This window comes from Microcaecilia unicolor, chromosome 3 (genome assembly GCF_901765095.1).
Source record: "Microcaecilia unicolor chromosome 3, aMicUni1.1, whole genome shotgun sequence".
In the NCBI taxonomy this organism is placed as follows: Eukaryota; Metazoa; Chordata; class Amphibia; order Gymnophiona; family Siphonopidae; genus Microcaecilia; species Microcaecilia unicolor.
Genome location: NC_044033.1, coordinates 377,873,642 through 377,900,597, shown reverse-complemented (window position 1 = coordinate 377,900,597; position 26,956 = coordinate 377,873,642). Strand labels below are relative to the sequence as shown.

The 26,956-nt window shown below is 45.5% G+C and overlaps 1 protein-coding gene across 1 annotated transcript in view; it reads left to right on the top strand.

The window, feature by feature from the left end:
- The window catches only part of MAPRE3 (microtubule associated protein RP/EB family member 3), a 202,983-nt gene that overhangs the window by 36,468 nt on the left and 139,559 nt on the right, over nucleotides 1-26,956 (top strand). The window contains exon 2 of the mRNA XM_030198625.1: nucleotides 17,397-17,450. The gene's annotated coding sequence lies outside the window, so the exon portion shown is untranslated. The remainder of the gene's footprint in view (nucleotides 1-17,396; nucleotides 17,451-26,956) is intronic.

Genomic DNA, 26,956 nt, shown 5'->3' with positions numbered 1-26,956 from the left:
AAAGGGGTTGGCTCGAATGAAATGGCATGGGTTGCCACAGGTGTAAAGAAATGAAAGGAATCATAATCTGTTTAGAAAAAAGCTGAAAACGTGACTATTTTCTGTGATAGAAGCTATGGGGTGAAGATGGGTGTCTTTGCTGATATAAATCTGCATTAATCTAGTTCACTAACTTCATAGAAAGCAATATTGATCTTGTCAAAACAATACTTTTAGTATAATTAGACTTAATGGCAGCTTTTGATCTGGTTGATCACTCCCTGTTACTTAACAGATTACAGGGAAGGTTTGGGATTGGGTTCACTTTTATCTGTCTATCAGGAAATACCAAAGAGATTTTAATAAGACAGGAGGTGTCATGACGTCAAAAGGCTGAAGCCTTCTCCCCAGTGTAGCTGCCATATTAGTACTACAAAAACAAACCGCTGCTGTGTCCATATTGTTGTTCATTGTTATTTTAGCTCAGTTACATTTAGAAACATTCCGGCTTGTGCAGCATATGGATGTACACAGAGGAAGTATCGCAACAGAATAACCTTTCATCGGTTAGAGAAATAATTTGTTCAAAATCGTAATCAGTGTTTCATTTTGAGGAGCTGGTTATAGCACACGTTGTATTGGTGCTGAGATTTTTTCACCTAGTAAAGGGCCACCAAAACAGACAGCATGTTATGAGAATCAGGTGCTTACTATTTGTCATTTTTATTTTTAACTACAAAGGTTATTTTTTAAACCTTAATTAGGTTGAAACCTGGGAACATTTAATATATTTTTTCCTGTGTGTAGATCAAAAGAGAAAGATGGTATGTGGGAACATGCACGTTTTGTTTGTGGAATGCAGTGGTATATTGTAAAAATGCACTTGCTATTTTTTTATTACTATTTAAAAGACAGGTATTGAATAATGAGGGAAGCGCTATCTTTATGCAGAAGTCCAGAGTCAGTCTAAATATGCCAATATGCTAGTTCTGTTGTATATATTTGTTTTCACTTAGTGTATTTGGATGTAAATGCAAGCATCATACTATTAGCCACCAAGTTCATACAAAGTTAATTGTTTTCTGTTGGCTGCCTGCTATGTGAATATTCCTTCACTGTTTCATTATTGCTACCAAGTATTACATATTTGGGGCATTTGCTTAAAACTTTGATGGCTTTAATTCATTTATCCAGACCTTATATGCACGTGGTATTGCTTTTTAATCACGAAGGCAAAACCTAAGGGTGGTTGAACAATTAGGTATAAACTGTATTGTTTTTGTCTTTATTTGTTTTGAACTGCTTTGGGTCCTACTGATCTGTACATCTGCTGTCTCGAATTTTGGAAGAAGGAAAAGAGGTAATAATAAATTTTGGATGTACTCTGTAGAAGTTGTTGTTTACTTTTGCAGTGTGTGTATGGATGTCCTGGTGTGTGCATGTGATAATGTTTGAATAACTGTCTATACTTATGGCTATGAGGTGGTGGAGAAAAAAGCTCTGGTGGAATTCAACATGGCATGGGATGAACACAGAGGATCTCTAATTAGAAAATGAATGGTATAAAAAAGCAAAACTTAAATTGTTGAATATGTGTTTGCATGTCAAGTGGTGCTTAGATGTCAACTCTGGCTATATTAACTAACGCCGGTGCTGAGCTGGCTTGTATGGTCTGAGTCCTGCATATAGCAGTCCAGTTTAGGATGGGCTGTAGAGAGTTTCAACGGAAACTCCAGTAATGTTTAAACTGAATAGATATACTAGTGTTTTGTCTTATTTTGTCAAACTACATTGGCTCAGTGGCGTAGCCAGACTGCCAATTTTGGGTGGGCCTGAACCCAAAGTGGGTGGGCACAAAATTTTCTCTCTACCCCCCCCCCCCCCCAGCAAAATTTAGTCACACTCAGATGCATTTGTCACACAGGGTAAACTGCTGCTTTTCAGTGCATCAGATTTCAGACAATTTATTTAATAGCCTAATCCTTTTCAGCGAGCTTTCAGAGGCCAAAACCTCCTGCCTCAGGTCAGTATAATGCTGTTACGGTATCCTCTCCTGACCTAAGGAAGGAAGTATTGGTCTCTGAAACTTTATTAATACCATATTACTTTATCCTAAATTAAAAATAAAATTATTTTCTTTACCTTTGTTGTATGGCCATTTACTTTTTCTCATTGTGTTGCTCCCAGTCTCTAGATTCTGCTTTCCTTTGTTTTTGCTAAACTCTTCTGCCAGGGTTTCCTGGCCATTTGTCATTTTTCTCTCCTTTTTCTTTGCTTTCTTCAATATTTTTCTGCCTCTCTCTCTGTGTCCAGATTTAATTCATTCTTACTATCCATTCTTTAATTTCCTTCATCTACTTATGGCTTTTCATCTTTTTCTCACCCTTGTTCTCCCCATGCCCCTTCCTCTTATTCTCCAATCTTTCACTACTCCCCCTTTCCATGCAGCAGCTCTCCTCTTTCTCTCCCCATCCTTCCAGTGTCTCCCTTCTCTCTCCCCATCCTTCCAATAGTCTCCCCTCTTTCTTTCTGCATCCTTCCATCGTGTCACCTCTTTCTCCCTACTCTTCCATCCAGCGTCTTCCCTCTTTCTCTCCCCATCCTTCCGTTTTCCCTCTTTCTCTGCCATCCTCCCATCTGTTTTCCCTCTCTCTGCCATCCTCCCATCTGTTTTCCCTCTTTCTCTCCCCATCCTTCCGTTTTCCTTCTTTCTCTGCCATCCTCCCATCTGTTTTCCCTCTTTCTCTCCCCATCCTTCTGTTTTCCCTCTTTCTCTGCCATCCTCCCATCCTTCCCTTTTCCCTCTTTCTCTCCCCATCCTTCCCTTTTCCCTCTTTCTCTGCCATCCTTCCATCTGTTTTCCCTCTTTCTCTCCCCATCCGTCCATTTCCCCTCTTTCTCTGCCATCCTCCCGTTTTCCCTCTTTCTCTCCCCATCCTTCCATTTTCCCTCTTTCTCCCCATCCTGCCATCCGTTTTCCCTCTCCCGATTCAGGCCCACCAACCCCAGCTCCCATTGCCGGCCACTGCTGCTTTTCCTGATGAGCAGCAGGGCCGGCGCTACAAAAAGAAGAAGCGCTCAGCTGACTGAGCTGAGCGCCAACGCTAACGACGAGAAAAATGTTTTTTAAAAAACGCGGCACCACAGGCAGCCTTGAAGCATTGGCTGCTGGCTCTGCAGGCTCCTCCTGTCTCTTACGTCACTGCCCCTGCTTCGCTCCAGGGGCAGTGACGTAAGAGATGAGAGGAGCCTGCAGAGCCAGCAGCCAATGCTTCGAGGCTGCCTGCGGTGCTGCGTTTTTTTAAAAACATTTTTTCTCGTCTTTAGCGTTGGCGCTCAGCTCAGTCAGCTGAGCGCTTCTTCTTTTTGTAGCGCCGGCCCTGCTGCTCATCAGGAAAAGCAGCAGTGGCCGGCAATGGGAGCTGGGGCTGGCGCGCCCACCCGTAGCTACGCCCCTGCATTGGCTACCCATAGCTGAAAGAATTACGTTTAAAACTACCAGTCTAGTTTTTCAAATTCTACATGGCGTCACATCTGAATTGTTGCTTAATATCTCATCTGTATGTATTGTTCATTCCAACAGACTGAAAGAACAATTGATTTTAGCACCTCTGTTCTATAAGGGAATCTGATATCAGAAGATCATTAGCTCAGTCTTCCCTATATTAGGAGTCTCTTTATGGAACTCACTCCCTCTTGCCATTAGATCAGAGATCAACTACCTCAGCTTCCGGAAGAGGTTAAAAGCTTTTCTCTTTCCGAAGGCTGCTACATAACAACCATTACTTCTTTATGTCCCTTAACTGCCTACAGGACTATCATACGAAACACCTTTACTACTCGCACACTGTCTAGGGTCATATAAGATTGTATTCAACCAATGTTCTACTTATAATATTTTATCCAACCTACGTTCCACCTACGATGTAAACTGCGAACCCTGAATGTAGCGGTATACAAGACCTGTTTTTGAATGAATTTGGAATGTGAGGACAGTGCCGGGCAGACTTTCATGGTCTGTGTCCCACAAATGACAAGACTGATTCGAAAGTTTTATTTCCAGCAACTCCAGTAGTTGGAACATAAGGACAGAGCTGGGTGGACTTCTACGGTCTGTGTCCCAGAAACCACAAAGAACGACCACGATAAAGTATATAATGTCATATTCATTCTAGAATTGAGAATGAAAGTAGCTGGTCTTTATCTGCCGTCACATTTATTTATTTAGATTTTGCTCACACCTTTTTCAGTAGTAGCTCAAGGTGAGTTACATTCAGGTACTCTGGATATTTCTGTGTCTTGTACCTGAGGCAATGGAGGGTTAAGTGACTTGCCCAAAATCACAAGGAGCAGCAGTGAGATTTGAACCGGCCACCTCTGGATTGCAAGACCGGTGCTGTAACCACTAGGCTAGTCCTCCACTTACTGTGTTACTATGATTTCTGAACATGCGGTATCATTACCACTTGGGCATATATGGTGATCTCAACATTGTTAAATGTTTCAGACATATCCATCGATGTTGTTTATCATCCAGAAAGAAGAGGTAAGAGTTTTCAGTTTTGGCACAGTATAAGTCATCACAACCAGCAGTGGTTTTCTTGTATTACTGTGTAGCTTAATAGACAATTTTCATTACAACCTACCAATTTTATAGTACTTATTTTATATTTATTTTTTTTCCTCTTGAATTTTATTCCTTTATTTTGTTATTAAGAGATGAGATTTGAAAGAGGGAAAATGCCTCTGTACGTCAGCGGCCTGAATATTTTTGTGTTGACAGACACACTGAACAGCCACTCTTCACTGGAAAAAAAACCCCTCTGCTTTATATATCTCTTTCTCTTATGCGTCTTTGAGAACAGTATGTAAAACAGTATAGCATAAATAGTGAAATCTCTCTAATTTATAAGTGGAGCATATATAATGCAATCTGTTGCTTGAAACTTCAGTGTCTATATTACAAGTATTGAAAACGTCAACTTATCTTTAAGTCCTCTTCTCTTGACTGTTTCAACCAACAGGTCCTGTTTCGCCCATTAATTTCCTCGGGCTACTGCTATACTTCTTTGTGAACATCTATAAAAATAAAAAATCTGTATAATCTTTTCATCCACAGTAATATGTCACCAATTCAATGTCTAATGTTCATTCGATCTTATATTTTACTTTAAATCACTATTCTACAAGAACACATCCCCTCAAGTGTGCTTACTTGTGTTATAGCTTCTTCTTTTTTCTCAATTGGCAGTATCGAAAAGCGAGGAAGACGCTCATTAATTCAATGACGTCATCTATACTTTTAAAATTTAAAGAAATACTGCCCATTGGATTGCTGTATTTAAACCTAGGTTGTAACGTCAAATCACTATTCTACAAGAACATATCCCCTCCGTTGGTAGCACATTGTAATTCAACCAAACATGATTTTACACATTTTCTGTGTTTTGCCATTAATCAAGTTAATAGACATATAAGAGGGGTTGACTGGCCTAGACGTCTCCTCCAACTTGAGCATCGTTGGATTTTCAAGTTACAGTTGTTTTTTAAATTCTGACACTTGTTCATAAGATTCACTATATTGGTACTCTTTTATTTCTTTCATGGCTCCTAATTCCCTGTTCCCCTTCTTAAGTGCTAAGAGCATCATATCAAAATCTTCTTATGGTCCTCTCCCTTAGGTAGACTATTCAGAGCACCATTTTTAGTAATATTGGCCCCATCTTGTGGAAAGTTCTTCCCTTCTTCTTGTGATTGGAACCCTTGTATGAGAATTTTAAATTGGATTTCAAGACCCACCTTTTCCATGATTCATTCTCAATATATTGACATTGCAGAGACCTGTCTAGACCTGTTGTGGATGCAGCCTGGCTTACATGGGAGATTTAGGGGGGAGGGAGGTTCACTTCTGTAATGCACAACTATACTCACTATTTTCTTTCTCTTTTTTATATTGTAACTTTGCCTTTTCCTCCTATATTAGTACTTTTAGATTTATTATGTTAGCTGCTCAGAAGGTGTGTCCAGTAGGCGAGATAGCAAGAAACTAATAAACTTGATGTACCTGAGTCAATGAGGGTGATACCTTGCCCAAGGTCACATGAAGCATCTGTGTTCACACAGAGCATCTGTGGAAGAAGTGGCATTTCAGCCCTGGGTTCACTGTTTCTTAGCCTGCCGCATTAACCACTAGGCTATCCCTTCACTCATGCAAGAACCACTATCTTAGATCTCATCATGATAAAATACTGATTATACTTGGTTACATAGTAACATAGTAGATGACGGCAGAAAAAGACCTGCACGGTCCAACCAGTCTGCCCTACAAGATAAACGCACATGTGCCATTTTTGTGTATACCTTATCTTGATTTGTACCTGTCTTTTTCAGGGCAAAGACCGTATAAGTCTGCCTAGCACTATCCCCGCCTCCCACCACCGGCTCTGGCATAGACCGTATAAGTCTGCCCAGCACTATCCCCACCTCCCAACCACCAGCCCTGCCTTCCACCACCGACTAAGCTTCTGGGGATTGGTCAGTTCCTTGAAGCACAGCCAGAGCTCATCGTCCTGCACAGTAACACTCAGACACCAGAGAGAGGGAGGGAGGGGGGGCCTGACACCAGAGAGGGGGGGTGGTATCTCTGTCACACACACACTCTCTCACAGTCAATGTCTTTCTCTGTCTCACTCTCACACACTGTCTCTCACACACTCTGTCTCACACTGTATCACATTCACTCTCTATGTGTCACACAGTTACTCACACACTCTCTTGGTCTCGTACACAGTCTCACAGAGAGTCTGTCTCACACACACTCTCTCGCACACACTGTATCTGTGTGAAGCACACTCTCTCTCTCACACTGTGTCTCACATACGTACTTGCACACACTCTGATTCTCACACACACTCGCACCCAGACTCACTCTCTCTTTCTCTCACACACACACACTCGCACATTCACTCTCCCTCTCATACACAGTCACTCTCACATACGCTCTCTCAAACATACACACTCTGAGGAAAACCTTGCTAGCGCTCATTTTATTTGTGTCAGAAATGGGCCTTTTTGACTAGTCTTAAATAATAAATAGCAGCAGATGCAAAACAAGACCACATTCAGTGCATCTTTTACAGAGCACCTTCATGAATCCACACCCATTATACTTGGTTAGTCCCATACTTTTTAATTCATTGGATTTCCTATCAAAGCCTTGCATGGCTCTTTGTTCAGATTATGTGTATTAGACTCTACACTGCAGCTTATAGAAATGAAACCCATGAATGTGCTCAGTACTCACTAGCCATAGTTTTTGGAGTGTCTGGTCACAGTCTTTTCTGCTTACAGAAATATAATCAAATGATTTATGGTTTTGCTTTGTTTTATTTTGTTACCTTATGGTATATATGTGTGTTTAATAGATGTTTTATTTATGTGGTTTTAATATTGTAAACTGATGGTCTATTTTGCATGAAAGGTGATTATGCAAGTTTTATAAAAGAATAAATGAAAAGAAGAATGAATGAGAACCTTTTGACTCTCGATGTGTTTAATTATATTTCAGCTGCCCAGTGGTTAAGAGCAGTGGGCTGAGAACTAGGGAAACCAAGGTTCAAATCTTATGATTTTAAGCAAATCATTTCACCAGCTATTGCTTGAGGTGCAAATTTACAGCCTCATTTACTCATATATTATTATGAGTTGATGCATGTCCTATTGCCTAATTAAGGGATCTTTTTACTAATGTATGCTAACGAATTAGTGTATGTTAAATGCCATGTAGCCCATAGGTATACTATACGGGATTTAGTGCACGCTAAATCCGTTAGCACACTTTAGTAAAAGGACCACTAAATGTATAACTCACATTAACAGGTTAAACGATTGGAGCAAATTAGTAAACGAGACTCCTATATTGTAAGCTATCTGGGCACAGAAAAATACCTAATGTGCCTGCTGGATGTATTGCACTCGATGAAAAGGCATGCGCTAAATAGAAATTAAAAAACAAAATTAGACCTGAAGACAACTGAAACGGCCTTGGGTGAATCTCTTCATAAAGGCGGTTAATAAATCCCAATAAATAATGAGTAAATGGTCTCAATTTTCAAAAAATACAGTGCAGTAAAGTTTGAAAATATTAAGTATCTGCTTATATAAACATATATAGTTAGAGGCTGCCTTTCAAGAAGAAAAAAAGTGGCAAATCTGGTGTAAGGGTTCTGTTAGCAGTGGCTTGATTATGAAATATATCAGTTTTTCTTCTGATTGATTAGAGCTAATGATGGAAACAGTGACTTTCTGCCTGATTGATTTTAAATTGATTTCTCTCTCTAATTTATTGAAAGATGACAATGAAGATTCTTAAAGCCATATCTCATCTGCTCATTCTTGTATTTAATTATCTCCAACACTATGCTCTGGGAGATCTGATTTATATCTAGGCCTTCTAGTTGTTTATAAATTCCAAATTTAGATGTTTGCCTTCCAGCTAATTAGGGTTTCTCTGAGGTTAGAAAAAACCCAGTTTTTATTGGTGTTTTCATGCTATTCTGATGCAATTAAATATATGTGTTTGTGTCACGTAGGATTTGTCAGTGCAGAAAAGGCACAAAAAATGAGTGAAGGATACATAGGAAGAGGTGAAAAAGTACGACTGGGGCCAATGCAGAAAGCTACTGCCAGCTCAGCCGAGTGGTTACCAGGGGGTATATGAACATGATCAATGCAGTAATGGGGTTCAGCGCGGGTTTACTTTGTATGGTATACATGGCCATACGTTGCATTCAAATGAATGCATATGAGGCCATTAAGTATGACGTAGTACTGCACAAAAGAAAAAGTACCCTTTGACTTGTGGTTACCACCCCAATTTTTTTGCCAGGTCCAGGGCAGCATAGCCATACCTGACCTTCCTGCTCTGTACCAGCCCCCGCCCCTACTGTACCCGACCTCTCTCTCTCTCTGACTAATTATTCACTGATGTTAGGGGCCCCCCCCCCAGACACCTGACCTCAGCATCTAGGGCACCGAACCAACCCCCTCCTCACTACTTAAAAACAATTCTTGGTGTCTAGGGTATCCCCCACCCAACATTACCCCCTCCCTCCACCTGACTAAAGAAAAAAAAATTCCCTGGTATTTAGTAGCATACTTCCCTTGCCCACCCACCCTGCCTGATTGGATTTGACTTAAAAAAAAAAAAGTCCCTGGTGTCCCTGACTGCTCACTCAGGCCCCCTCCAGATCTGTACCTTAAATGAAGCAGGACACTTGCTCCTGCCTGTGGCACTGTTACCTTCAAAATGCCAGTGCCCTGCCTCATGCAGTGCATCCTTGGATGTACTAGGTGGGGGTCAGGATAAGGGCAGACTGACTCCCACCTAGTACAGCCTTCTGGTGTTTTTCCAGTGTTATTCCTATAAACCCTTTTAAAAATTTTATTTATTTATTTTTGCATAGAGGATGTTTTAATCTGTGTCTGTCTATTAAGCCTAAAATCCGAAGCCCTGTTTTTATGCAGTAGATTCTTCATATATATGAGTAATTCCTAGAAGACATATGTTCAAATATCCCATAGAATTCTTATGAAAAGATTTTTATCTGTGAATGTATCAGAGGAAGCTTATGAACTTAAGCAGTGTGCTATAATACCAATCTCACATTAAATGTGAGGCAGTAAGAAAACACTTTGCAGAGTGATAGATGTTATCTCTATACAGACACATATCTATCTGTTGGTCACTGCTGCTTTACAGTTGGTAGCTTCAGGAATGTAAACAAAGGTTGTCCCCATGCCAACAGGATCCTGAATGCCAAGACAATGGATACCAAGTATTATGGGAAGCCCAGCCTTTGATGCACTGAATGTGTGGAAATTTTTTCAGGTATTGTGAACATGCAAGGCTTTTGAGGTGTCCTTCTGTTCATAGTCGTGATGCAGTTTTTTCGTTACTCAGATGGAAACTGAACTAAGGAAACATCTACCTTTGTAGCCTGCCCTGACTTCTCTTAGAAATAAGAGTGTAGGATGACTCCATTGGTAAGGATCAGTTTTGCTTCCACACAAGACACATTGGCATTTTGTGTTTCCATTTAACTGTGGCAGCTGTCTTCCTGACTTCTTTGTTTTTCTAGATCCTGTCTACATTTGTCTAGTTTTGGCTTTTTTTATGCCTTGACACTTTTCCACCTCATTTTTCAATTTTTTCTTTTTTACTGTTACAGTCACAAGCTTGCATACTTTGTTCAGAGCTACACAGACTTCCATATTGACTCAGCCTCAGAAATACATTACCATGGTCTCAGAAAACACTTCCTTTTGTTCTTTCATTTCTCTGCTCTGCATTTCTCAATTGCCTCTCATCACCTACATGTAGGTTGTACCACCCTATTAACGCTAGGTCTGTCTCTGCCGCACAAAAAAATGGAAATACTGCTTCCACCTGAAAGAGAACCCAGCTACTAGTAAGCCTGCAAGGAATTTGTCAGCCTTCTGAATCATACAATAGTGCATTACTTTTATATCTGTGCTGTCTCGGAAGCATTTGTTTTGTGTTATAACTGTGATACAAGAGTTACTCCTGCAGTGGGTAAAAGTTGGCCATCACTCCTGTACACATAGAAACACAGTAGCTATTAAAAACTTACCCTTTTATAGATGGTTTTGCTTGGTGGTTTCTAGGAGATGAATGAGAGTGGCATATTTAAATTGCAAGTACGCTGAAGAGACTGTAGATGAATTCTGTCTTTAGTGTTCAGAATCTTTGATTATTATATCAATCTATTTTAGTAAAGGGATAATGAATAAGATCAAAAATACTATAATGCCTCTATCGCTCAGTGGTGTGACTTGCACCTTGAGTATTGCATTCAGTTCTGGTCACCGTATCTCAAAAAAGATATAGCGTAATTAGAAAAAGTTCAAAGAAGAGCGACCAAAATGATAAATGGGATGGAACTCCTCTTATATGAGGAAAGGCTAAAGAGTTAGGGCTCTTCAGCTTGGAAAAGAGACAGATGAGGGGAGATATGATTGAGGTCTACAAAATTCTGAGTGGTGTAGAACAAGTAGAAGTAAATTGATTTTTTTACTTGTTCCAAAAGGACAAATACTAAGAAGTTACATGGAAATACTTTTAAAACAAATAGGAGGAAATATTTTTTTCACTCAACGAATAGTTAAGCTCTGGAACTCTTTTGTCGGAGGATGCGGTAACAGCAGTTAATATATCTTGGTTTAAAAAAGGTTTGGACAAGTTCCAGGAAGAAAAGTCCATAGTCTCTTATTGAGACAGACAAAGGGAAGCAAGTGCTTGCCCTGGGATTTGTAGCATGGAATGTTGCCATGATTTGGGTTCCTGCCCTGCCAGGTACTTGTGACCTGGCTTGGCCACTGTTAGAAACAAGATACTGGGCTAGATGAACCATTGCTCTGACCCAGTATGGGTACTCTTATGTAGTTTATAAATAGTATATAAATATGTTAATCACATAATTATCATTAGTATTTATTAAAGGCAAAGGCAGTTCATTGTGTTTGACCATGGGGGTGGGGTAGGGAAATAGCGCAGGATAGAAAACACTTGGAAAGGATTCTTCCGAGGGAGAAGGGCAATAGGAGAGGTCTTGGAAAGTGTCCGTTTGAGAGCGTTAGGGCAGTAGGGAAGGCATTCAGAAAGGGTTTATGAAGGTAGAACAGTAAGAAGTGATGGCTGCCAGAGACCACGAGGAAGGGGTTGGATGGAAGAAAAGTAAGTGGCTGCCAGGAATCAACACTTGGGTGGGACATACAACCCCCAAGGATTACTCTGATATCCTCACATATAAACTCTGCAGGTACTTAAAGTACATGTGCTGCCACAGAATTTTCAATAGACAACCCTCTGGAGGCCCGTGGATGCCAAGTTCAAGTTGACTGGTGGAGAGGAAATAGGCAGAATGGAGTCAAAGACTGGTTGGCTGGCAACTTGGGAAATGAGGAAGGAAGAAAGACTACCGAAGAGGGACTTGGGAAGAGAATTGTGAAATGGGCTTGGGGAGAGACAGGCTATAGGTGGAAAGAGACTGAAGAGGGGAGAGATTGGTGAGGAGGAGCTGGAAGGGGAAGGGCTGGACAAGAAGAACTGATCAGAAGGGGCTAGGGAAGGAAGAGAGTGGCAAATCTTGCAGGGGAAGAACTGAATGGGAGGGAGGGAGATTGAAGAAGATGCTAAAAGAGGACAGTAAGATTGGTGCGACAGGATAAAGTTTTGTTGAGAGTCCCTGTACCCAAAAATGTTTGGAATCGCCGCTAACAATAAATAAAAAATATATATGGAGGGTAAGGTCCTGCTGCTTGATGCTGGCTAACCTAGGAAAATTAATCCTGTTTTAAAAAGACGTGTAGGAAAGTGGAGGATGTGTTGGTGTAAGGCAGTGGTTCTCAACCATTCATCTGTTGTGACATATCTGACAGACAATATTTTATATGTGTCACACTCAATGATACAATTCATAGCTGAGCAAAACAAAATACTTAAATATAATTTCATTGTTAAAAATGATTTAAGGGAACTGTAAAATATTCTTAACACAGAGCTGCTGGGTTATCCAGTTCAAGAGGAAGATTTTTTTGACCAGTTCTAGTTTTACACATACATCCCAAAGCAATGTGGGATTTGTAATCCCTAATTCTCTTCATCGAACTCAGTGCTGCATGTCCCAGGATAGAACTGTCTGCAATCCAGACTGGCCTAAAGTCTTCCACAATATATTGGAAAATTAATGTGATTTTAATACATTTGATGAAAGCAGCTTTAGAGTCCATGGCTCCAGAACCTAACGTATGTAGTCACATGTTTCATGCGATTGTTTACCTAGCAATGAGCTCCATGCCTTACTGGTTTTTACAGCCCAAAGCATATGTGAAGAAACAACCTGCATGGGTTGTCTTGAAACTTCATATATATATCATCATTGGCTAATTTTTATGTTGCTCTAATATGAAGTAAAGAATTGGTTTTTTTTTTTAGGTTTGTTATGGCAATTGGAATTATGCAGTGCAACCTAAAGGGTAATGGATATGATATACTGCCTTTCCTTGTCGTCATACCAAACCAGTCCAGTCTAATGGGTTATGTCCATCTACCAGCAGAAGGAGACAGAGAAAAACAGTTCCTGTGATTCACCCTTATCCTGCTGCCTGGATTGCTCAGTATTTTTCTCTGTCGCCAAGCGGATGGTGGTGCTTCTCAGCCAACCCCAGTTCCAATTGGGAGTCAGTTGAGCAGGGGTTTTCCTGTGGAAGGATGTTTGCTCCTTTTCTATTTAAAAACTCTTGCTGGAGCTGGGTGACACCTGGTGGTGCATGGTTTCCCCCTCCCTATTCCTCCACTCTTCCATTCTTCAGCAGTTGTTAAGGAGTCTCAGGAGACTATTGTTCATTACCAAGAAGGGGTGTGTGTTGGTTTTATTCCCTGTAGCAATTTGTATTTCCTCTTCAATGGTAAGTACTGCCACTGGTGCCATTGCTTCGTCGGGAACTGTAGACACTGGTTTTAGCCCTCCCTGCCATTCCCAGTTCATTTCATGAGTTCTTCATGACTTAGTTTCTGTCAGTATAGTCAGTATTTGTCCTTTTCAAGGCTTGAAGGTTAATTTGGTTCACCACAGTTGTATCCATTAACGTGTGGCTGTTCCTGCTGCATTCTTCTAGTTAGTGTCATTTTGGTTCTGCCTGGGGGGGGGGGGGGGGGGGTGGAGTTTCTTACCACAAGGTTTTTATCGCCTTTTCACTCTGTGATTATGGCTTCTCTCCTGTTGCAGCTTCCGAATCTGGCTTATGCTTAAGGAATTGTTAGCAGTCCCAGTTTCAAAGGGGGGGGGGGGGGGAGAGGGAAAGAATTGTTTTCAAGGCTGGTGTTTCATGACCTTGATTCCTGCCTTACCTTTGGGGTGAAATTGCTCCTTAGGGTATGACACTGTATGCCTCAGTTCCGCGTTGTTCCCATATACAGGTGTGGCGTTTATATCCTTTAACTGTGAACTGAGGGGTGTCTCCCGAGCTTCCTATGGTTCGATACCCCACATCCTCTGGCGGCAGTGCAGGGCGTTGGATCTGCCCTCTCTGGTGTTCGTAGGATAGGCTCTGTGAAATGGGAACCCTGTCTGCTAATTTTTACAGGTGTAGTTGTGGTTCTTCTTTATGTATGCTTGCTAGTCGGGTTTTTTGCCCCGATTACTGGTTGATCCTCAGTGCTGGTCTGCAGCTTTTCTTCTGCCTAAGGGGCATTGGGCTATGTAGGTTTGCAAAACTGCGTTCTTTTCAGCTGACCTATGTGTCACTTTTCAGGTCTCTACTGTGTTCAGCTTACTCAGTGCTGTGTGCTATTGGGAATCTTCCTTTCTGTCTGTTCAGTGCGGTACCTTCTGCACTGGCAGAACTCTATATCCTCTCAGACTGTGGCATACTACTCCGTCTCTGATTGGGGAGCACAACTCCTGAGTAGAAGGAATGTTTCCATCGTGGCAGATGCAGCATGTTTCTGTCTACCACAACTCTAGCTCGATATTTAGAGCACTGCACCATCTCTGTATTTGGGGCATTGCCCTCTCTCAGTGTTTACAGCACAGTGCTGTTTCAACATATAAAATGCAGTGCCTCTTCTGCATGTACAGTGCAGCGCTGTCTCGGTTTTTGGTGCGCTAAGCAGGTGTATCACAGCTCTGTCACAGTAGGTACAGCTCAGCTACATCACAGTGTGTAGAGCGCTGCTTTGTCTCAGTAGGTGCTGCTTGGTCTCAGTAGGTAGATCACAGCTCTATATCAGCATGTGGAAAATAGCTTCCTGCCCATGTGTTGGGCAAGGTCCCATTTTTACTGGTGGAGCACCATTCCATTTCAGCATTCTAAGTGTAACTGAACCTCATCGTAGAGAGTGAAGCTTCAGCTTTACTGGTTGATTGCTGCTCCATATCAGCAGGTGGAGTGTGGCTCCATTTTATCACACCTATCGCTAAGCAAGCGGACCTGCTCTATATCAATATGCAGAACACAGTTCCAGGTCAGGAGCTAGAGCATGTCTCCATCTCTATTGCACCCACTTCTTTATTTGTAGATCACCTCAGTTTTGTTTCGGCATGTTTCTCAGATTCATTTTGGCGGGTTCAGCACGACTCTGTTGCTAGGCTGAGGCTGCAGTTCTGTTTCTTGTTTCCAACTCTCCTCCATACCAGGAGATAGGATACTGCCTTACGTGTGGTGAGTATGCAGTAGCCTTAAGTGCATGTCTGTCTGTAGACCTCAGTTTCATCTCCAGAAGTGGGGTTTCCTTCATCAGTCGTTGTAGGGCTCACTTTCAGCTGTTTGTTTGAGATATGGCTCCATCTATATTTATAGGGCACAGTTCTATATCTGCATGTCCCACGACCTCATCTATTGCGGTGGATCACTGCTTCATCTGCCCTTTGGTGCACAGTTTTCATATTTCCATACAAGATTGCCTCCATCTCTGCACATGGAGCTTCCCCCCATCTGAGGGGCAGTCTTCAGTCCTATCTCTGAATCTGCTGCACCAGCCCTATTTTCGAAGGGGGAGCACAGCGCCACCTGGAGCTGTAGTTTCCCAGGCTTTCTTTGAATATGGAACACAGCTCCTTTTCTACATGTGGGACATTTCTCTGTCTACGTGGAGCATGGCTTCATTTTTGACCATGGTTGGCAGTTCCTTTCTACAAGGGGGAGCACTGCTTCATCTCATTTTCTTTCTGTGGGACACAGCTCCTTCTATATAAACAGTCATAGTTCATCCCCTGACTAGGGGACACAGCTCCGCCTTTGCTTGGGGCACATTGCTCCTTCTTGTTTGAGGGACATGACCCTGCTCTGGAGCCTCAGCTCAAATCCATATCTGGTTGCTGAGCCTTTAGTCTTGCATTTGCAAGAGATCAGCTTCTGTTTGGCCAGGGCCGGGTGTTCCATCCCAGCTAAAAAGGGACCTGTGGGTGTCTGAGGAAGTGATGACCTTTTGTAGGCTATTTTTGGGATGTGGAGTTTTTTTTTCTCCTGTATTCTATGTCTTTGGCCATTATTTTTGGTCCTGCTACTTGAATCATGGGATATCCAGTAGTGTCCATTGAGCGCGCTTCCTCTAGTCTAGGGTTCCAGTAGCAAGTAATGGAACATGACCTGCACTCTCTTGCTCCCTGTTTTGTGCATAGGAAGTCCAGTTTTCCACTGTGTTCCTTATCATAATTGGGTGGCCTTTGAGCCTTTCTTTACAGCTTTCAGGGTAGCCTGATTTTGCCTTGCTTGACAGTTGTGTAATTTAAGGAAGGTTGACTTTCCATACACGCACCTAATTTTAGGTGTGAGAACTTTCTTGCTTACTTCAACAACTGGATGACGCCCTTTTGCCTGCTTTTCTCTAGTTATTATTGCGAGCCTTCGGCTATTCTTGGGGTCAAGCGGCTAGCCTTATAATTTCAGGTCTGTGTCTCAACTTCTTTGCTAACTGAGGTACCTAGTTCTGTTTGGCATCTATACTTTCACTATTTCAGCCACCTTTCCCACTATTGTGCCTGTGTGCAGGGTGGGTTGGGCACAATTTGTTGCTTTATGGCATTTGCGTTAAGCCTAATACAGTAGTCGTTTAGTTCGGCCAGTTTTGCCTTTGGTCGCTTCTCCATGTTCTCCACTTACTCGATAGGGTTCATAGGCCAGGGTTGCAGGCTTCTTCTTCCCCCTTCGGGATCAGGGGTTTGTCTGTTTGTAGTCCCACCCTGTATGGGCACTGCTTTGCTACATCCCATTGGTCTGGACTTGACTGGTGTCATGACAAGGAAGGAGAAATTGTCTTACCCGATAATTTTCTTTCCTTTAGTCATGCCATACCAGTCCCCACATCTGCCCATCTTGTTCATTGGTCTGTCGCCTTTGGGTGATGTTTCGTTCTCTCTGTAATTATAGTTTCAGAGGTTTTATTTTACGTGATCAGTTGCACACATCTCCTACTTCAGACACATACCTGGAAGATAGGGGAGTTCATGCCTCCTTTTATATATGGGTTTTGGCTGAGCGAGACTGAATGGTCTCAAGTTCTCCATGAAGTCTGACAACCTGGCCTGGAGCACCACTGCTTGACTAATCAAAATACTGAGCAATCCAGGCTCCACAATACCCTTTAAGGGTGAATCACAGGAACTGTCTTCTTCCACTGGTAGATGGACATAAACGATTGGTCTGGCATGACTAACGGAAAGAAAATTATCAGGTAAGACATAATTTCTCCTTCAGTGGTACAACCAAAGCAGTTTACATATATTAAATGCAGGTACAAATAGGTATTGAAAACATATCTGTTTCTACCCCTACATCCCTAAACTTATAATAGAGGAAAAATTCAATCCAAATTAATCTATGATTCTCTTTTGCAGGAGGGCCCCATTGTGGTGCAGGATCTGATTTTCAGGGACATCTTTATGTGACAGGTAAATACAGTGCTCCATAACATAATACCCTCCTTGTTTCTTACTTTTATTTTGAGCAGCCAGTGATGTGTGTATCATTGAATTCTGTTAATTTAGGAAATAAAGCAGGAAAGTTAAGAAAGTTTTGCATTTAGTGACAGATTAGGCTATACATTGTCAAATGTTTGTTTATTAAAATTTAATATACCACTCATACTAACTGGCAGACTTGATTCGTGTACAATAATGGTATAAAATCAAAAGGACAGAAAGGAACTCCATTGTAAAATAGGAAAGATACTTGGCATTCATTCCATATGAGCAGAAAGAACTAAACAATCAAATTAAACAGTTATAAATAATGTAACTCGGATGGCCTAATTTACTAAGGTTTTTTGCCCGTTTGAGTCTCTGGAAGCACAGCCTTAGTAAATGCATCCCAGTTTAGAGGGGCTCTTGGTGGGGGTACGAGATGTCTTCTTAGTGCTCAGAATCAGAGCTGAGATCTGGCATCTCAGCTTTTAATTATAGCCAATGTTTTTCTCTCATTTTATAATTCCCCGTTTGAATTCCTTCAGTGCAGTGATTGCAGCACAGAGCCCAGCCCAAGATGCATAATTATGATGTAGGACATTGTGGGGTGTGAGTGAAGCTTTGCCTCCTGAGAGCAGATAATGCTTTGTGCTTTTCAGGTGTTTTTAATGATAGTTTTAAGCATATTCAGAGGTAATAACATAGGAAGTAATGGTAAATAAAGACCAAAATGGCCCATCCAGTTTGCTCAGTCTTTTGGTAGAGAAGCATATAATGTTTCCAAATGCAGTCTAACCCCCAACTCTCCCTTTGCCCAAGTCTTCTCATCTTCTTAACCTTTTTATATCTGTTACAAGTATGCCCAAACTCCTTCACATATGGACTTCCCCTTTTCTTTTTTGGAGCCCTGATTTCTATCATATCACTGATGTTTAGGGTTGTAACTGCCAGTGTGAATCCTTGGTTTCCTTAGCATTAGCAGCAGATGAATCCAGAGACTTGTGGGCAGTGACCATCTACTAGCAGGTGGTGATAGAGAGCGCTGAACTGAACTCTCTTAATGGGTGTAATGCTACTTGGTCAGTAAATATTCTCTATGTCCAGCAGGCAGATGGATAGTTTCTTACAAGCTCCTGGTCTCATCTGATGGTGGCTCCTGTTCTGGGTCTCTCAGTTCAGTAGAGCTTTGGGGTGTGCGGCTGAACGGTGCCAGCGTTAGGGGGTACACCTGGTCTCCCCAGGTCCCTACCCCATCCTTCTGCCCTCTCTAGCCCCTCATCCATTCTCCTTCTTCACTGCTGGCAAAAAAAAAAATTGGGGCATAATTCGTTAAAGCCTTGGCTGCAGAAAGATACTGGTTTGGGCCAATATAAAGGGCTTAGTAATGGAGAGGATGTGAGTGTGCTTTCAGCAGCACTGAGTTCAAAAGACAGGACTCCCAATGACTGGCTCTCCCAGGGTGAGTGTTAACTTTTCTTTCACCTTTGGGTCAGTTGTGGTTTTACTTTTGTTTTCTTTGCAACGGCTGCTGAAGTTGTTAAAAACTGCTCCCACTGTGGGAAGCGGAGAAGCATTGGGGTAGTGTCTGGGTGGCGGTGCAGGCTCTCCTCTGACAGAAGGGGCCATGTTTGGGGAGGTCTTGTTAGTTTGCTGCACGGGAGAGATGCAGACTCATTCTCCTCATGGGGCCAAAAGTGATCGCCAGCCTTTTATACAACAGTTCGATCCGGGAGCAGCGCTGCTGGCGGTTCCTTTATCCAGCACTGCTTCAGAGGTCTTTACACACTTCACCGCTATAGGGGTGTCTCCGGAGGGGGGGGGAGGGGTCTTTTGATATTTTTTTCCCCCCATTCTGCTACTCTATAATGCCTATATGTTGCAGAAGTCTGATAGTGGAACTGACAGTTCCTTTTTAGCTCAGCGTTTGGGTTTTCTGACTTGTTCCCTGCCCTGAAGAGGAGACATTTGCACTCCAGCTCAGAAGTAGAGTCTATTGTTCCCCTGTCTCCCTGTTATTCTGAGGAAGTCCTTTCAGGGCAGTCCCTTTCTGCACAGATGCATGAGGAATTGGAAGAGAGGGAGCTATTTTTCTCCGAGGACAAGCAGGCTGCTTGTTCTCACTGACGGGTGACGTCCACGGCAGCCCCTCCAATCGGAAACTTCACTAGCAAAGTCCTTTGCTAGCCCTCGCGCGCCCGCGCGCACCGCGCATGCGCGGCCGTCTTCCCGCCCGAAACCGGCTCGAGCCGGCCAGTCTTCTTTTGTCCGCACTCGGTACGGTCGTGTTTTCGCCGTGTCGAGCCCCGGAAAGTCGACCTCGCGCGTCCAATTTGTTTTGAACGTGTTTTTTTCCTTCGGGAAAGCTTTGTCCTAGTCGGGAAGTGCTCCGGAAACCCCCCGCCGGGTTTCGTGTAAATCCTCCCCGTACTTCCAGCTTTTTTGCCCCGGTAAGTTTTCTTTCGTCGTCGGGGTAGGCCTCTTTTCGGCCTCGGTCGAGATTTTTTCTCCCTCTAAATTTGGTGCTTCAAATTTCGCCATTTCGGCTTTTGATTTCGCCGGCGTGATTTTTCCGCCCATGACATCGAAGCCTTCCAGCGGCTTCAAGAAGTGCACCCAGTGCGCCCGGGTTATCTCGCTCACTGATCGACACTCGTCGTGTCTTCAGTGTCTGGGGGCCGAGCACCGCCCTCAGAACTGCAGTCTGTGTTCCCTGCTTCAAAGGCGGACTCAGGTAGCGAGACTAGCCCAGTGGAACGTGTTGTTCTCGGGCTCTTCGTCGGCATCGGCACCGGGATCTTCGAGTGCATCGACGTCGTCAGCGTCCAGACCATCTTCCTCGGCCGCCCCTGCATCGAGTGCATCGAGGCATCGGGCCTCTGCATCGGCGCCGAGACATCGGATAGCTGCATCGACGTCGGTGGTACCAGGACCTCGTCTGCTGATGTCGTCGGACGGTGGTGCATCGGGTGGAGTGCAGGTGAGGGCTGTCCATTCCCCTGCTGGTGGCGGTGAGCCCTCGGGTGGGTCTCCGCCTACCCTGAGGGCTCCTGCGGTACAGCCCCCCCGAGATCGACCTTCTTCAGTCTCGGCCCCGAGGAAGCGACGGATGGATTCGACGTCCTCCTCGTCGGTGCCGGGGAGCTCCGGTGACATGCTTCGGAAGAAATCGAAGAAGCATCGACACCGGTCTCCTCCCCGTGTCGGCACCGAGAGCTCTGGGTCGCCGAGGGATTCGGCACCCAGCAGGCATCGGCACCGAGAGGACCGCTCACCCTCTGTTCAGGAGGTGTCGATGCGCTCCGCTCTGGACAGCCCGGAACAGCCTCCACGCCCGGAACAGGTACTGACGTCGACGCCTGCATCGACCTCTCAGCCTTTCTCTGCAGCCGCTCTAAACGAGAGCCTCCGGGCCGTTCTCCCAGAGATTCTGGGAGAGCTGTTGCGCCCTACCCCTCCGGTACCGGCGGTGCTTGCGCCACCGGTACCGTCGAGCGTGGCGCCGGCTGGCCCATCGCCCAGGTTGAGGTCCCCGACGTCGGTACCGCGTGCGGTACCGACCGCGGCCACCTCCCAGGAAGGCTCCCCGACTACGTCGGCGGAGGGAGCTTCGCCGATGCGGGCGAGGGAGTCTACCTCTCGACGCCCCCATCGTGGACGGGGTTCCACGGAGTCGAGCAGGGCGAGGTTGCAGACACAGGTCCGTGAACTTGTGTCTGACACCGAGGGTGAGGCCTCGTGGGAGGAAGAGGAAGATCCCAGATATTTCTCTGACGAGGAGTCTGAGGGTCTTCCGTCTGATCCCACTCCCTCTCCTGAGAGACAGCTTTCTCCTCCCGAGAGTCTGTCTTTTGCCTCCTTTGTCCGGGAGATGTCTACGGCCATCCCCTTCCCGGTGGTTGTGGAGGACGAGCCCAGGGCTGAAATGTTTGAGCTCCTGGACTATCCTTCTCCACCTAAGGAAGCGTCCACTGTTCCCTTGCACCATGTCCTGAAGAAGACATTGCTTGTGAACTGGACCAAGCCATTAACTAATCCCCACATTCCCAAGAAGATCGAGTCCCAGTACCGGATCCATGGGGACCCAGAGCTGATGCGCACTCAGTTGCCTCATGACTCTGGAGTTGTGGATTTGGCCCTAAAGAAGGCTAAGAGTTCTAGGGAACATGCTTCGGCGCCCCCGGGCAAGGACGCTAGAACCTTAGACTCCTTTGGGAGGAAGGCCTACCATTCCTCTATGCTCGTGTCCAAGATCCAGTCTTACCAGCTCTACACGAGCATACACATGCGGAATAATGTGCGGCAGTTGGCGGGCTTGGTTGATGCTCTTCCCCCTGAGCAAGCCAAGCCTTTTCAGGAGGTGGTCAGGCAGCTGAAGGCGTGCAGAAAATTCCTGGCCAGAGGAGTTTATGACACTTTTGATGTTGCGTCCAGGGCCGCTGCTCAAGGTGTGGTGATGCGCAGGCTCTCATGGCTGCGTGCCGCCGACCTGGAGAATAGAATCCAGCAGCGGATTGCGGACTCGCCTTGCCGTGCGGATAACATTTTTGGCGAAAAAGTCGAGCAGGTGGTAGAGTCTCTCCACCAGCGGGACACCGCATTCGACAAGTTCGCCCGCCGGCAGCCTTCAGCTTCTACCTCTACAGGTAGACGATTTTTCGGGGGAAGGAAGACTGTTCCCTATACTTCTGGCAAGCGTAGGTACAATCCTCCTTCCCGACAGCCTGCGGCCCAGGCTAAGCCCCAGCGCGCTCGCTCTCGTCAGCAGCGTGCGAATCAGCAAGGCCCCGCGGCTCCCCAGCAAAAGCAAGGGGCGAGCTTTTGACTGGCTCCAGCAGAGCATAGCCGACATCCAAGTGTCAGTGCCGGGCGACCTGCCTGTCGGAGGGAGGTTGAAAGCTTTTCACCAAAGGTGGCCTCTCATAACCTCCGATCAGTGGGTTCTCCAAATAGTCCGGCAAGGATACACCCTCAATTTGGCCTCACAACCTCCAAATTGTCCACCGGGAGCTCAGTCCTACAGCTTCCAGCACAAGCAGGTACTTGCAGAGGAACTCTCCGCCCTTCTCAGCGCCAATGCGGTCGAGCCCGTGCCATCCGGGCAAGAAGGGCTGGGGTTCTATTCCAGGTACTTCCTTGTGGAAAAGAAAACAGGGGGGATGCGTCCCATCCTAGACCTAAGGGCCCTGAACAAATATCTCGTAAAAGAAAAGTTCAGGATGCTTTCCCTGGGCACCCTTCTCCCCATGATCCAGCAAAACGATTGGCTATGCTCTCTGGACTTGAAGGATGCCTACACACACATCCCGATACTGCCAGCTCACAGACAGTATCTGCGATTTCAGCTGGGCGCACGCCACCTCCAGTACTGTGTGCTACCCTTTGGGCTCGCCTCTGCGCCCAGGGTGTTCACAAAGTGCCTAGCTGTGGTAGCAGCGGCGCTTCGCAGGCTGGGGGTGCACGTGTTCCCATATCTCGACGATTGGCTGGTGAAGAACACATCCGAGGCAGGAGCCCTGCAGTCCATGCAGATGACTATTCGCCTCCTGGAGCTACTGGGGTTTGTGATAAATTACCCAAAGTCCCATCTTCTCCCAGTGCAGAAACTCGAATTCATCGGAGCCCTGCTGGATTCTCGGACGGCTCGCGCCTATCTCCCAGAGGCGAGGGCCAACAACTTGTTGTCCCTCGTCTCGCGGGTGCGAGCGTCCCAGCAGATCACAGCTCGGCAGATGTTGAGATTGCTGGGCCACATGGCTTCCACAGTTCATGTGACTCCCATGGCCCGCCTTCACATGAGATCTGCTCAATGGACCCTAGCCTCCCAGTGGTATCAGGCCGCCGGGGGTCTAGAGGACGTGATCCACCTGTCCACGAGTTTTCTCGAATCCCTGTATTGGTGGACGATTTGCTCCAATTTGACTCTGGGACGTCCCTTCCAAATTCCTCAGCCTCAAAAAGTGCTGACCACGGATGCGTCTCTCCTGGGATGGGGAGCTCATGTCGATGGGCTTCACACCCAAGGAAGGTGGTCCCTCCAAGAAAGCGATCTACAGATCAATCTTCTGGAGTTGCGAGCGATCTGGAACGCTCTGAAGGCTTTCAGAGATCGGCTGTCCCACCAAATTATCCAAATTCAGACAGACAATCAGGTTGCCATGTACTATGTCAACAAGCAGGGGGGCACCGGATCTCGCCCCCTGTGTCAGGAAGCCGTCAGCATGTGGCTCTGGGCTCGCCGTCAAGGCATGGTGCTCCAAGCCACATATCTGGCAGGCGTAAACAACAGTCTGGCCGACAGGTTGAGCAGGATTATGCAACCTCACGAGTGGTCGCTCAATTCCCGTGTGGTGCGACAGATCTTCCAGGAGTGGGGCACCCCCCTGGTGGATCTCTTCGCATCTCAAGTGAACCACAAGGTCCCTCAGTTCTGTTCCAGGCTTCAGGCCCACGGCAGACTGGCGTCGGATGCCTTCCTCCTGGATTGGGGGGAAGGTCTGCTGTATGCTTATCCTCCCATTCCTCTGGTGGGGAAGACTTTGTTGAAACTCAAGCAAGACCGAGGCACCATGATTCTGATTGCTCCCTTTTGGCCGCGTCAGATCTGGTTCCCTCTTCTTCTGGAGTTATCCTCCGAAGAACCGTGGAGATTGGAGTGTTTTCCGACCCTCATCACGCAGGACGAAGGGGCTCTTCTGCATCCCAACCTCCAGTCCCTGGCTCTCACGGCCTGGATGTTGAGGGCGTAGACTTTGCCTCTTTGGGTCTGCCAGAGGGTGTCTCCCGCATCTTGCTTGCTTCCAGGAAAGACTCCACTAAGAGAAGTTACTTCTTTCATTGGAGGAGGTTTGCCGTCTGGTGTGACAGCAAGGCCCTAGATCCTCGCTCTTGTCCTACACAGACCCTGCTTGAATACCTTCTCCACTTGTCTGAGTCTGGTCTGAAGACCAACTCCGTAAGGGTTCACCTTAGTGCAATCAGTGCATACCATTACCAAGTGGAAGGTAAGCCGATCTCAGGACAGCCTTTAGTTGTTCGCTTCATGAGAGGTTTGCTTTTGTCAAAGCCCCCTGTCAAGCCTCCTACAGTGTCATGGGATCTCAATGTCGTTCTCACCCAGCTGATGAAACCTCCTTTCGAGCCACTGAATTCCTGCCATCCGAAGTACTTGACCTGGAAGGTCATTTTCTTGGTGGCAGTTACCTCGGCTCGTAGAGTCAGTGAGCTTCAGGCCCTGGTAGCCCAGGCCCCTTACACCAAATTTCATCACAACAGAGTAGTCCTCCGCACTCACCCTAAGTTTCTGCCAAAGGTTGTGTCGGAGTTCCATCTGAACCAGTCAATTGTCTTGCCAACATTCTTTCCCCGTCCTCATTCCTGCCCTGCTGAACGTCAGCTGCACACATTGGACTGCAAGAGAGCATTGGCCTTCTATCTGGAGCGGACACAGCCCCACAGACAGTCCGCCCAATTGTTTGTTTCTTTTGATCCCAACAAGAGGGGAGTGGCTGTAGGGAAACGCACCATATCCAATTGGCTAGCAGATTGCATTTCCTTCACTTACGCCCAGGCTGGGCTGGCTCTTGAGGGTCATGTCACGGCTCATAATGTTAGAGCCATGGCAGCGTCGGTAGCCCACTTGAAGTCAGCCACCATGGAGGAAATTTGCAAAGCTGCGACGTGGTCATCTGTCCACACATTCACATCTCATTACTGCCTGCAGCAGGATACCCGACGTGACAGTCGGTTCGGGCAGTCAGTTCTTCAGAACCTGTTTGGGCTTTAGGATCCAACTCCACCCCCCGAGGGCCCTGTTTGTTCTGTTCCAGGCTACACTCTCAGTTAGTTGGTAAATTTTTTAGGTCAATCTCAGTTATGTCCTCGCCGTTGCGAGGCCCAATTGACCAATGTTGTTGTTTTGAGTGAGCCTGGGGGCTAGGGATACCCCATCAGTGAGAACAAGCAGCCTGCTTGTCCTCGGAGAAAGCGAATGCTACATACCTGTAGAAGGTATTCTCCGAGGACAGCAGGCTGATTGTTCTCACAAACCCGCCCGCCTCCCCTTTGGAGTTGTGTCTTCCCTTGAAGTGTATTGTCTTGCTACATACTGGACTGGCCGGCTCGAGCCGGTTTCGGGCGGGAAGACGGCCGCGCATGCGCGGTGCGCGCGGGCGCGCGAGGGCTAGCAAAGGACTTTGCTAGTGAAGTTTCCGATTGGAGGGGCTGCCGTGGACGTCACCCGTCAGTGAGAACAATCAGCCTGCTGTCCTCGGAGAATACCTTCTACAGGTATGTAGCATTCGCTACAGCGGAATCTGATGATCCCACTCCAGTGTGGGTGTTTCATAAGGAGGAGTTGCCTTCCTTTATACCTAAAGCTCTCCATATATCTTCTTCTGATCCTACTACACCTTCATTTGCTAATCTTAAAATGGTGAGCACTGGAATACTTCTTCAGACTTTTCCAGTGCATGAGGCTATGCAGGAAGTCATTTCTGCTCAGTGGGTCACCCCAGACATTGCCCTTCGAGTGGCAGTGGCTATTTCGCATCTTTACTCCATTTCTATGCCTGAGCTGGAAAAGCTATGTTTGCCTTAAGTGGATTCATTGGTGGCAGCTGGCCACATCATCTGTGGCGAGTTAAGATTTTACTTATAGTTATAGTTCCAGAGTTGGTTAAATGCTGTTCCTGGTGTAGGAGCCAGTGAACAGCTTCAGGGCAGTGCGTCATGTGTGTTAAGTCCTCTGAAAGGGCCTATTTAGTGTTCTCATATTCATAGATACCTTTCATTTAGAGAATTTTGAGTCCCCTCAGTTTTTTCACAGAGGGCAGTTACTTAAACAGCCAAAAATATTTTCTCACTTCTTTTAAGGAGTTTTCTTTTTGTTGCCAAAACTCTGTTTATATTAGCAGTACAGGTATTCCTTTTTTCAGCATCTTTACAAAGGAATTTAGTTTAGACTCAGGCTTAGTGCTGTTGGCTCCATGTTTCTGTGAGAAATGTTACATATTGAGTTATTTTCCAAGGCTAGTACACTCTTCCCATGACTCTCTTGGTCTCCATGATAACCATGGAACCTCAGTGTTGCCGTGGTGGCATTTTCTCCAGGTGCAGTGTTTATAGCAAAATAGTTTTATTCTGGAAGATGGCTGGCTTTCAACCTGAAGGTCACAGGTTCAAGGCTGTTTTGTGCATTATATTAGATGCTGTGGAACTCAGCTCTGTTTCAAATTGGTCATATTTTATTTCATTCTCCCATATTGCTTGCTTTAGCAAGCAGTTCATTGTATAACTGGAACAGCTAACGCTATGCTACAGTGCTAAAGGTTAGCTGTGTTCATTTACCACAGCAGCTCCGCTCTCTAGTACTGCACACTGACCAAAATTATTGCATTCTAGCTCCAGCCACCACTGTATCAGCAGCGTCACTAGCTGTATGTCAATGTCTCTAAATGCTTCTATTGCACTTTTGCACCTTTTCATTGTATTGGACA